This window comes from Mobula birostris, chromosome 8, assembly GCF_030028105.1.
Source record: "Mobula birostris isolate sMobBir1 chromosome 8, sMobBir1.hap1, whole genome shotgun sequence".
Classification (NCBI taxonomy): Eukaryota; Metazoa; Chordata; class Chondrichthyes; order Myliobatiformes; family Myliobatidae; genus Mobula; species Mobula birostris.
The window spans coordinates 5,492,381-5,501,689 of NC_092377.1; the positions used below are offsets into that span (position 1 = coordinate 5,492,381).

The 9,309-nt window shown below is 45.4% G+C and overlaps 1 long non-coding RNA gene across 1 annotated transcript; it reads left to right on the forward strand.

Annotated features, from left to right (window-relative positions):
* The first annotated feature begins 209 nt into the window (after positions 1-209).
* LOC140202121 (uncharacterized) lies at positions 210-5,261 on the forward strand. Its single transcript, XR_011887004.1, has 3 exons — positions 210-458; positions 4,071-4,208; positions 4,566-5,261. It is a non-coding gene; the product is annotated as an uncharacterized lncRNA (long non-coding RNA).
* Positions 5,262-9,309: the final 4,048 nt, after the last annotated feature.

Here is a 9,309-nt window from a genome sequence, read left to right on the forward strand (position 1 = left end):
CCTTTTGAATTAAAACAGGATTGGGAGGGAGGGTCTGATTCCTGTCATTGCTTCCTTCGTACTCCATTCCAGTAGGTGGCAGTAATACACCATTAGCACAAAGAAACCTGGCACAATTCCGCACCCCCCCCCCCCCCGCCCCCCGTGATGCAAGTTTTAAACTCTGTTGGATTCATCCCTCCACAGCTAAGGCAGCTGGATATGAAAAGCAACCTTTCTGAGTAATAAGTCACTCAGCTGTGAAGACTTATATCACAGGAGATGGTGCTCAGAGGAATTATCCTCTCTGCTTCCTCTTTCTATGTCCTCAATTACTGCAGCAAGAAAGAAGTCCAGAGAGCTGAGCACATTGTCACAATAACTTTCTGCACATCCTGTAAACAAGGGATAACACAACTCTGTTGAGATGAGAAACAAAAGCCTTCCTACAGTGACCCTTTTCCTGTATGTTTCAGTGGGTAAGTTACCGTGTGTTTCTGTATTTCTGTATCTGTGTACTTCTGTGGGTATGTACCTGTGTGTTTCTGTGGGTATGTACCTGTGTGTTTCTGTGGGTAGGTGCCTGTGTGTTTCTGTGGGTATGTACCTGTGTGTTTCTGTGGGTAGGTGCCTGTGTGTTTCTGTGGGTACGTACCTGTGTGTTTCTGTGGGAACGTACCTGTGTGTTTCTGTGGGAACGTACCTGTGTGTTTCTGTGGTTACATACCTCTCTGCTTGTGTTGTGTTGGAATATCTGTCACAGAATCTAAGATGGTTTGAGCTGTGGTGTGAGTCTTGCATGCCGGGTGAATCCTGTAATTGAAACGTTCTGTATGGAACACAAGTATTTCTAGAATATCTGCTTGGTGATGACATTCTTGGGGTCTGTCCATCCTCACTGGAGTGACCCTCCCTTTCTTTTTTCCAGGTTCCACCCCTATGAACTCACTGGACAATCACAAAAGAATATCTTCTCAAAACAGATATTCTTCCTCATATTGCACAGCTTCTGGTCCTGAACTTGAGCAGGGCCGATTAAGGGGAACTAGGCAGGATCAAGCAGAGATCCGAATCAGAAACAGGGTTATTATTATTGTCACACTTTGTGAAATTTGTTTCTCTGTGGTAGCAGTGCAGTGCAATGTACAAAAAGTACTTTGTTATAAAATAATAATTAATATGTAACATAAAAGATGCTAGCTGGTGGCGTAGAGGCATCAGCGCTGGACTTCGGGGCGAGAGGTCCCACGTTCGAATCCAGCCGGCTCCCTTGCACGCTCTCCGTCCGTGCCTGAGTTGAGTGAAAAAAAGCCTGGAGATGGATGGGGTCCGCCTGGTGTCAGATGCCCAAGACACTCTGTATGATGAGCAATCACCAGAACATCGGTGCAAAAAGCTTGTCATGACAGCACCCCAATGACATCACCAGGAGTTAAGGGTGCGCGCACACACACACACACACACAACGTGAAAGAGGAATGAGATTGTGTTCATGCATTCATAGACTGTTCATAAATCTGATGGCAGAGGGGAAGAAACTGTTTCCAAAACGTTGAGTGTGCATCTTCAGGCTTTTGTACCTCCTCCTTGATGGTAGTAATGAGAAGAGAGTGATAGAAAGATAGGTGGAGTGCAGGCAGTTTTGGGGAAGCGAGGATTCTGCAGAAAGACTTGGGAGAATGTCTTTTGTCTTTTGGTCTAAACAGGAATAACATGATGTACTCACTGGTCACAATCAGCTGGTTTCATAAGACCATACACCATAATACTATCATCTGTACGAGTTGCATCAAATGCAGCTCCTTAGAGACTGAGTTAGGGAATTGAAGTTGCAGCTCGATGACCCTCAGCGTGTTTGTGAAATTGAGGAGGTGATAGACAAGAATAACAAGGAGGTAATCACTTAAAGGCTGCAGGGGACAGATAAATGTGTGAATGTGAAATGAGGGAAGGGGGATCATCAGATATTGGGGAGCACCCCAGTGTCCATTCCTCTCAACAATAAATACACCATTTTGAGTACTGTTGGGCAGACAACCTACCTGGTGGAAGCAACAGCAGCCATGTCTCGCGCAGAGAGCCTGGCTCTGTGGCTCTGAAGGGTAAGGGACTAAAGAGGATGGCCGCTGTAATAGGGGACTCTACTGTTAGGGAGACAGACAGGTGGTGCTTTGGATGCAAAAAGAAACATGGATGGTTGTTTGCCTCCTCAGTGCTAGGGTTTGCGATGTTTCTGTATGTGTCCACAATAGCCTGGAAAGGGAGGAGGAGCAGCCAGAAGTCATGGTACATATTAGTTTCAATGACATAGGTGGAAAAAGGGAAGAAGTCATAAACACAGAAGTCAGGGAAAAGGAAGGAAGTTAAGAAGCAGGGCCTCAAGGGTCATAATCTCAAAATGGCTGCCTGTGCAATGCGACAGTGAGGATAGGAATAGAATGAGGTGGCAGATAAATGCATGGCCGAGGAATTGGAAAAGGGGGCAGAGATTCAGATTTCTGCAAAACTGGGACCTCTTCTGGGGAAGGTGTGACCTGTACAAAAGTGACAGGTTGCACTTGAATCCAAGGGGGACCAATATCCTTGCGGGTAGATTAGCTAAAGTTGTTGAAAGTGGCCTAAACTAATATAGCAGGGGGATGAGAACTAATATTATAGAGCTGAGGATGAGCTAACAAGCTCATGTAGATGATGGGTGTAATATGAATGTAAGGAAGAACAAGCCAATGATTGGGTACAAATGCAGACGCAGCAAAGAGTTAAATTGTACCACAAAGGCAACATTCAAAAGGGTGGAAAATGCAGGACTGAAGGTGCCGTATTTTTTTTTTTGTAATTTATTTTTTATTGAAGTTCATCATCAAACAAATATTTCCATAAGATGTATTTCAGATATTCTACATATATATCATATAATCATAGTTGCCACAGAACTCCACATAATATTTATCTGAGGTATACACCTATGGAAAAGAGAGGAAAGAAAGAACAAGCAAAAGGAGAAAACTATGTACAAGTAGAGAGTGATTTTTTAACACTATATTCATTGATTTGTAAGAATAAAATCAGGCCTATGAGGTGTTATGTAGTTAAACCATTTTCCCCTATATGAAGTAAATTGTTCCAACTTATGATTAACAGATGCTGTTATCTTCTCCATTTTGTAAATGTCCATTGTAATTTCCATTCATGCATTTAAAGTTGGGCTCTCCTGTGATAACCATTTCCTGCCAAGAGTCTTTTTACCAGCCACCAGCAGTATATTCATTAAATATTTATCTCTTTTCAACCAGTCTTGAGGTACATACCCAAAATATATGGTCTTACTTTCTAAGGGCATTCTACATTTAAAAATGTCTTGTAGGGCATTGCGTATCCCACTCCAATAGTCTTTGATAATGGGGCAATCCCAGAAAATATGATAATGGTTTGCATTTTGATTTCCACAATTTCTCCAGCGAACATGGAGGTTACTATCATAATGGGATTTCTGAGAGGGTGTAATTAAATTTTTCTATCAAGTTTTTCCATCCAAACTCCCTCCATTTCTGTGAACTGGTACACTTCCATTGATATCTCCATATTATTGTCCATTCTTCCTCAGATATTATTATCCCTCCTTCCTTCTCCCATTTTGTTTTAATGTATGACGTCAAACATGTTTTAATATTTGACAAACCCTTATACACACTTGAAATTATTCCACTACCATTGTCTGAATTATATGCTTTTGTAAATAGCTCTATTAAACATGTACTTGCCTTGGTTACATTTTTAACCCTCCTATTAACATACTGTCGCATCTGTAGATACCGATAAAAGTCTTGTTTTTCTAATAAGTGTTTCTCTTTAAGCATTTCAAAACTGAACAGTGTTGCTTCTTTCATTATATTGCAAAGAACTGTTATTCCTTTAGTTGTCCAGGCCTTAAATCTAGCATCCAGTTTATTTAGCGTAAAATCCGAGTCATATGTACAACATTAAAGAATTGCAATATCTCTCTCTAGTTTATATTCTTTGATAATAGCTTTCCATATTTTAAGAGTCCTTTTCACCCATGGATTATCAATAGTATTTATGTACCTTTGTAGGTTGTTATCAGCCAAAATTGCTTGTATGTGGATGGAAAGAATCCTCTCCTCAATGTTTTTCCATTGAGCATCATATGATGGGTTGCACCAGCATATCACGGCTCTCAACTGTGCTGCAAAATAATAATCTCTGAGAAGGTAGGCCCCATCCTCCCTTTTCCTTGGCTAATTGCAAAGTTTTGAGATGAACTCTAGGTCTTTTACCTTGCCATATATATCTTGATAACATTTTGTTCCATTCAATGAATTGATTCTGATTAATCTCTATTGGTAGGGTCTGAAAGAGATATAATATTCTGGGCAATATATTCATTTTAATAGATTTAATCCTTGAACTGAGACTAAAAAAGGGAATTAGGTTCCATTTTGTTATTGTGCGCATGCGCCGGTCGTGCATGAAGCCTGTTACAGTCGCACTGTCTAGTTTTCTTACTTTTCTTACTTTTTTAAGTTTTTTAACTTACATTATTTGTTGTATTTTTTTTACGGTAACAGGTTGAAACTGCACCCTCTCTAACATGCTGGTGGAGAGAGTTTTATTTGGGTTTTTAGCGCTGGAAATAGTTACATTCGGATACGTCTCATTAGCGGGGCAGCAGTATGGTCGCATTGTTTATTCCAGGGACCAGCTGATTGCGATTATGCTGGCCGGTTTAGCGAACAGAACGGCGGACACCCCGGCTGAAGTCTGGAGGAAAACACACAGGGGATGCAGAGGAGAATCAAAAAGGCGAGGGAAGAGGACTGGGTCGAGACAACAGAGACTTATGGAGAAGAGGAGTTATAAGCTGTGTCTTCCCTCTCTCATCATGGGCAATGTGAGATCGCTGGGTAATAAAATGGACGAATTGACGGCACTAGTCAGGAGTCAGAGAGCATTTCCGGAGAGCAGTGTTATGTGTTTTACTGAAATGTGGCTGCAAGAGGACATACCCGACCAAAATGTTTCCATAGAGGGATTCCAGACCGTTCGGGCGGACCGGAATTGCACTGCGAGGGGTAAGCGTAAAGGAGGGGGGCTTGCTGTTCTGGTAAACAACAGATGGTGTAATCCTGGTCATATTACGATCAAGGAACGTGTTTGTAGCCCGGATATTGAACTTCTGGCTGTTGGACTCTGGCCATATTATTTTTTTTTCCAAAAATACTTTATTCAGAAATATTACAAAATAAAAATAATTACATATAGGAAAAGAAAACCATTCGTTGACTGTAAGTCCTTATTCAATACAGTTATTAACAATAAAATTTTGCGTTGACTCTGTTCATTTACAAATGAAAGATGTTTACAGTAAATCATGCGTTTACTCTCAACCCTTGGTCAAGTGTTAAGACTTATTAACAATCAAAATTTTCAACAATAAAGGCAGGCAATGGCTCTAATACTTTCCCAAATTAACAATTGCACCCACTCCTTGGGCACCATGTTGATTATCTGTCCACACCGCTGATGAGGGTAGGTCTCCTCCCCACCCAACCTCTCCCCCTCCTACGGGTGAGGAACGTTAAACTGTGGTCCTTCCCCACCGGGCCTTCGCGGTGGCTGCACCAAGTTTGAGTGCATCCCTCAGAACGTACTCCTGCAGACGAGAGTGTGCCAGTCGGCAGCATTCAGTCACGGACATCTCCGTCAGCTGGCAGACCACCAAGTTTCGGGCAGACCAAAGAGCGTCTTTCACCGAATTGATGATCTGCCAGCAGCACCGGATGTTGGTCTCCGTGTGCGTCCCCAGGAACAGCCCGTAGATCACGGAGTCCTCGGTAACGCAGCTGCTGGGCATGAATCTTAGTACTGTCCCTTCCATTCTCTTCCACACCTTCTTTGCGAACCCACAGTGTGCAAAGAGGTGAGCCACCGACTCCACCCCATTACAGTCCTCCCGTGGGCAGTGGGGTGTGGAGGAACTGTTCCGGGCGTACAGGAGGGATCTGACTGGGAGGGCCCTTCTCACCGCCAGCCAGGCGAGGTCTTTGTGCCTGTTGGTGAGATCTGGCGATGAGGCATTTTGCCAGATGAACTGGACGGTCTGCTCAGGGAACCACGCCACTGTGTCCATCACGTCCTTCTCCTGCAGTCCCTGCAGGACACTACGTGCCGACCACTGCCTGATGGCCCTGTGGTCAAATGCGTTGGTCTTGAAGAATTTTTCTACGAAGGACAGGTAAGGGGGCAACGACCAGCTGACGGGGGCGTTGCGCGGGAGTGGGGCCAGACCCATCCTTCGTAGCCAGGGTGACAGGTAGAACCTGGACACATAGTAGTACTTTGTGCCCACGTATCTGGGATCCACGCACAACCTGATGCAGCCACACACGAAGCTGGCCATCAGGGTGAGGGCGACATTGGGGACGTTCTTGCCCCCATTGTCCAGGGACTTGTGCATGGCGGTCCGTCTCACCCGCTCCATCTTGGATCCCCAGACGAATCTGAAGACAGCCCGGGTGATTTCCGAGCTGTAGGAAAGGGAAATCTCACATACAATTGTAGTTGTTGTGTACACCCCTCCCTCTGCCAACCCTACGTTGGTGTGTAACATCATTTACACTGTCATAGCCAGATTACAAACCCAGCACCCGAGTGCCCTCATTACCATCTCAGGTGACTTCAGCCAGGTTACCATGGCTAGAACACTGCCCAACTTCACACAGTATGTGAGCTGTACAACCAGAGGGGAGAGGACTCTGGATTTGATGTAAACTAATGTTAAGGATGCATACAGCTCCTCTCCCCTCCCCCCACTGGGAAGGTCAGATCACAACCTGGTGCACCTAAAAGCCTGCTACGTGCCTCTGGTGAAGAGTAAACCTGCAACCTCGAGGACAGTGAGAAAATGGTCGGAGGAGGCTTATGAGGCGCTCCAGGGTTGTTTTGAGGTGACAGACTGGCAGGCACTCTGTGAGCCACATGGAGGGGATATTGATGGGCTCACAGAGTGCATCACTGACTACATCAACTTCTGTGTGGACTGCAATGTTCCGACAGGAACTGTCCTTTGTTGTTCAAATAACAAGCTATGGGTGACAAAGGACATTAAGGACATCCTGAATGCTAAAAAGAGGGCGTTTAGAGATGGAAATAGGGAGGAGCTGAGGGCAATACGGAGGGACCTGAAAGTCAGGATCAGGGAGGCTAAAGACAAGTACAGGAGGAAGCTTGAGTGGAAACTCCAGCAGACTAACATGAGAGTGGTCTGGAGTGGGATGAGGACCATCACTGGGTTCCGACAAACTAGCAACAGAGAAGCTGAAGGCAGTGTGGACAGGGCCAACGAACTTAATCTGTTCTTTAACAGGTTTGACATTGTGGCCCCTGCCCATCCCCCACATGAGTCATCTGTTGTCAGCTCCCAACCAACACATATTCCACTCTCCCCTGCTACCCCTCCTCACAGTCCCCCACCCTGCTCTCATGACTATACGTGTACCCTTTCCCCACACAAAACCGCCACGGTGGGCTTCACAGCTGAACAGGTAAGAAGACAGCTGAGACGTCTCAACCCAAGCAAGGCTGCAGGGCTGGATGGTGTGAGTACCAGGGTGCTCAAAGCCTGTGCACCTCAACTATGTGGAGTACTTTGCCATGTCTTCAACCTGAGCCTGAGGCTCCGGAGGGTTCCTGTGCTGTGGAAGACGTCCTGCCTCGTCCCTGTGCCAAAGACGCCGCGCCCCGGAGGCCTCAATGACTACAGACCAGTGGCATTGACCTCCCACATCATGAAGACCCTGGAGAGATTTGTTCTGGAGCTGCTCCGGCCTATGGTCAGGCCACGCTTAGATCCCCTCCAGTTCGCCTACCAGCCCCGACTAGGAGTTGAGGATGCCATCGTCTACCTGCTGAACCATGTCTACGCCCACCTGGACAAGCCAGCGAGCACTGTGAGGGTCATGTTTTTTGACTTCTCCAGTGCGTTCAACATCATCCGCCCTGCTGTGCTGGGGGAGAAGCTGACAGCGATGCAGGTGGATGCTTCCCTGGTGTCATGGATTCTTGATTACCTGACTGGCAGATCACAGTACATGTGTTGCAACACTGTGTGCCCGACAGAGTGATCAGCAGCACTGGGGCTCCACAGGGGACTGTCTTGTCTCCCTTTCTCTTCACCATTTACACCTCGGACTTCAACTACTGCACAGAGTCTTGTCATCTTCAGAAGTTTTCTGATGCCTCTGCCATAGTTGGATGCATCAGCAAGGGAGATGAGGCTGAGTACAGGGCTACGGTAGGAAATTTTGTCACATGGTGTGAGCAGAATTACCTGCACCTTAATGTGAAAAAGACTAAGGAGCTGGTGGTAAACCTGAGGAGAGCTAAGGTACCGGTGACCCCTGTTTCCATCCAGGGGGTCAGTGTGGACATGGTGGAGGATTACAAATACCTGGGGATACGAATTGACAATAAACTGGACTGGTCAGTGAACACTGAGGCTGTCTACAAGAAGGGTCAGAGCCATCTCTATTTCCTGAGGAGACTGTGGTCCTTTAACATCTGCTGGACGATGCTGAGGATGTTCTACGAGTCTGTGGTGGCCAGTGCAATCATGTTTGCTGTTGTGTGCTGGGGCAGCAGGCTGAGGTTAGCAGACACCAACAGGATCAACAAACTCATTCGTAAGGCCAGTGATGTTGTGGGGATGGAAATGGACTCTCTGACGGTGGTGTCTAAAGAGAGGATGCTGTCCAAATTGCATGCCATCTTGGACAATGTCTCCCATCCACTACATAATGTACTGGATGGGCACAGGAGTACATTCAGCCAGAGACTCATTCCACCGAGATGCAGCACAGAGCATCATAGGAAGTCATTCCTGCCTGTGGCCATCAAACTTTACAACTCCTCCCTTGGAGAGTCAGACACCCTGAGCCAATAGGGTAGTCCTGGACTTATTTCCTGGCATAATTTACATATTACCATTTAACTATTTATGGTTTTATTACTATTTAATTATTTATGGTGCAACTGTAACAAAAACCAATTTCCCCTGGGATCAATAAAGTATGACTATGACTATGACTACTACTAAATTCCATCTGCTGCTCCTTGGCCAAACTTCCCAAGTAATCTGGATTTTGTAGTAAACTTAAATAACCTTCTCCATTGTCTGCTATACCACCAAAATTGTTATCTTCCACAGATTGATTAATCATGTCACCTATATTCTCAGGCAAATCATTAATATAATTACAAGAAGCAGGAGACCTCTTAATCACCTGTGATTGCTGCCTTCTAATTAGAAAAGCA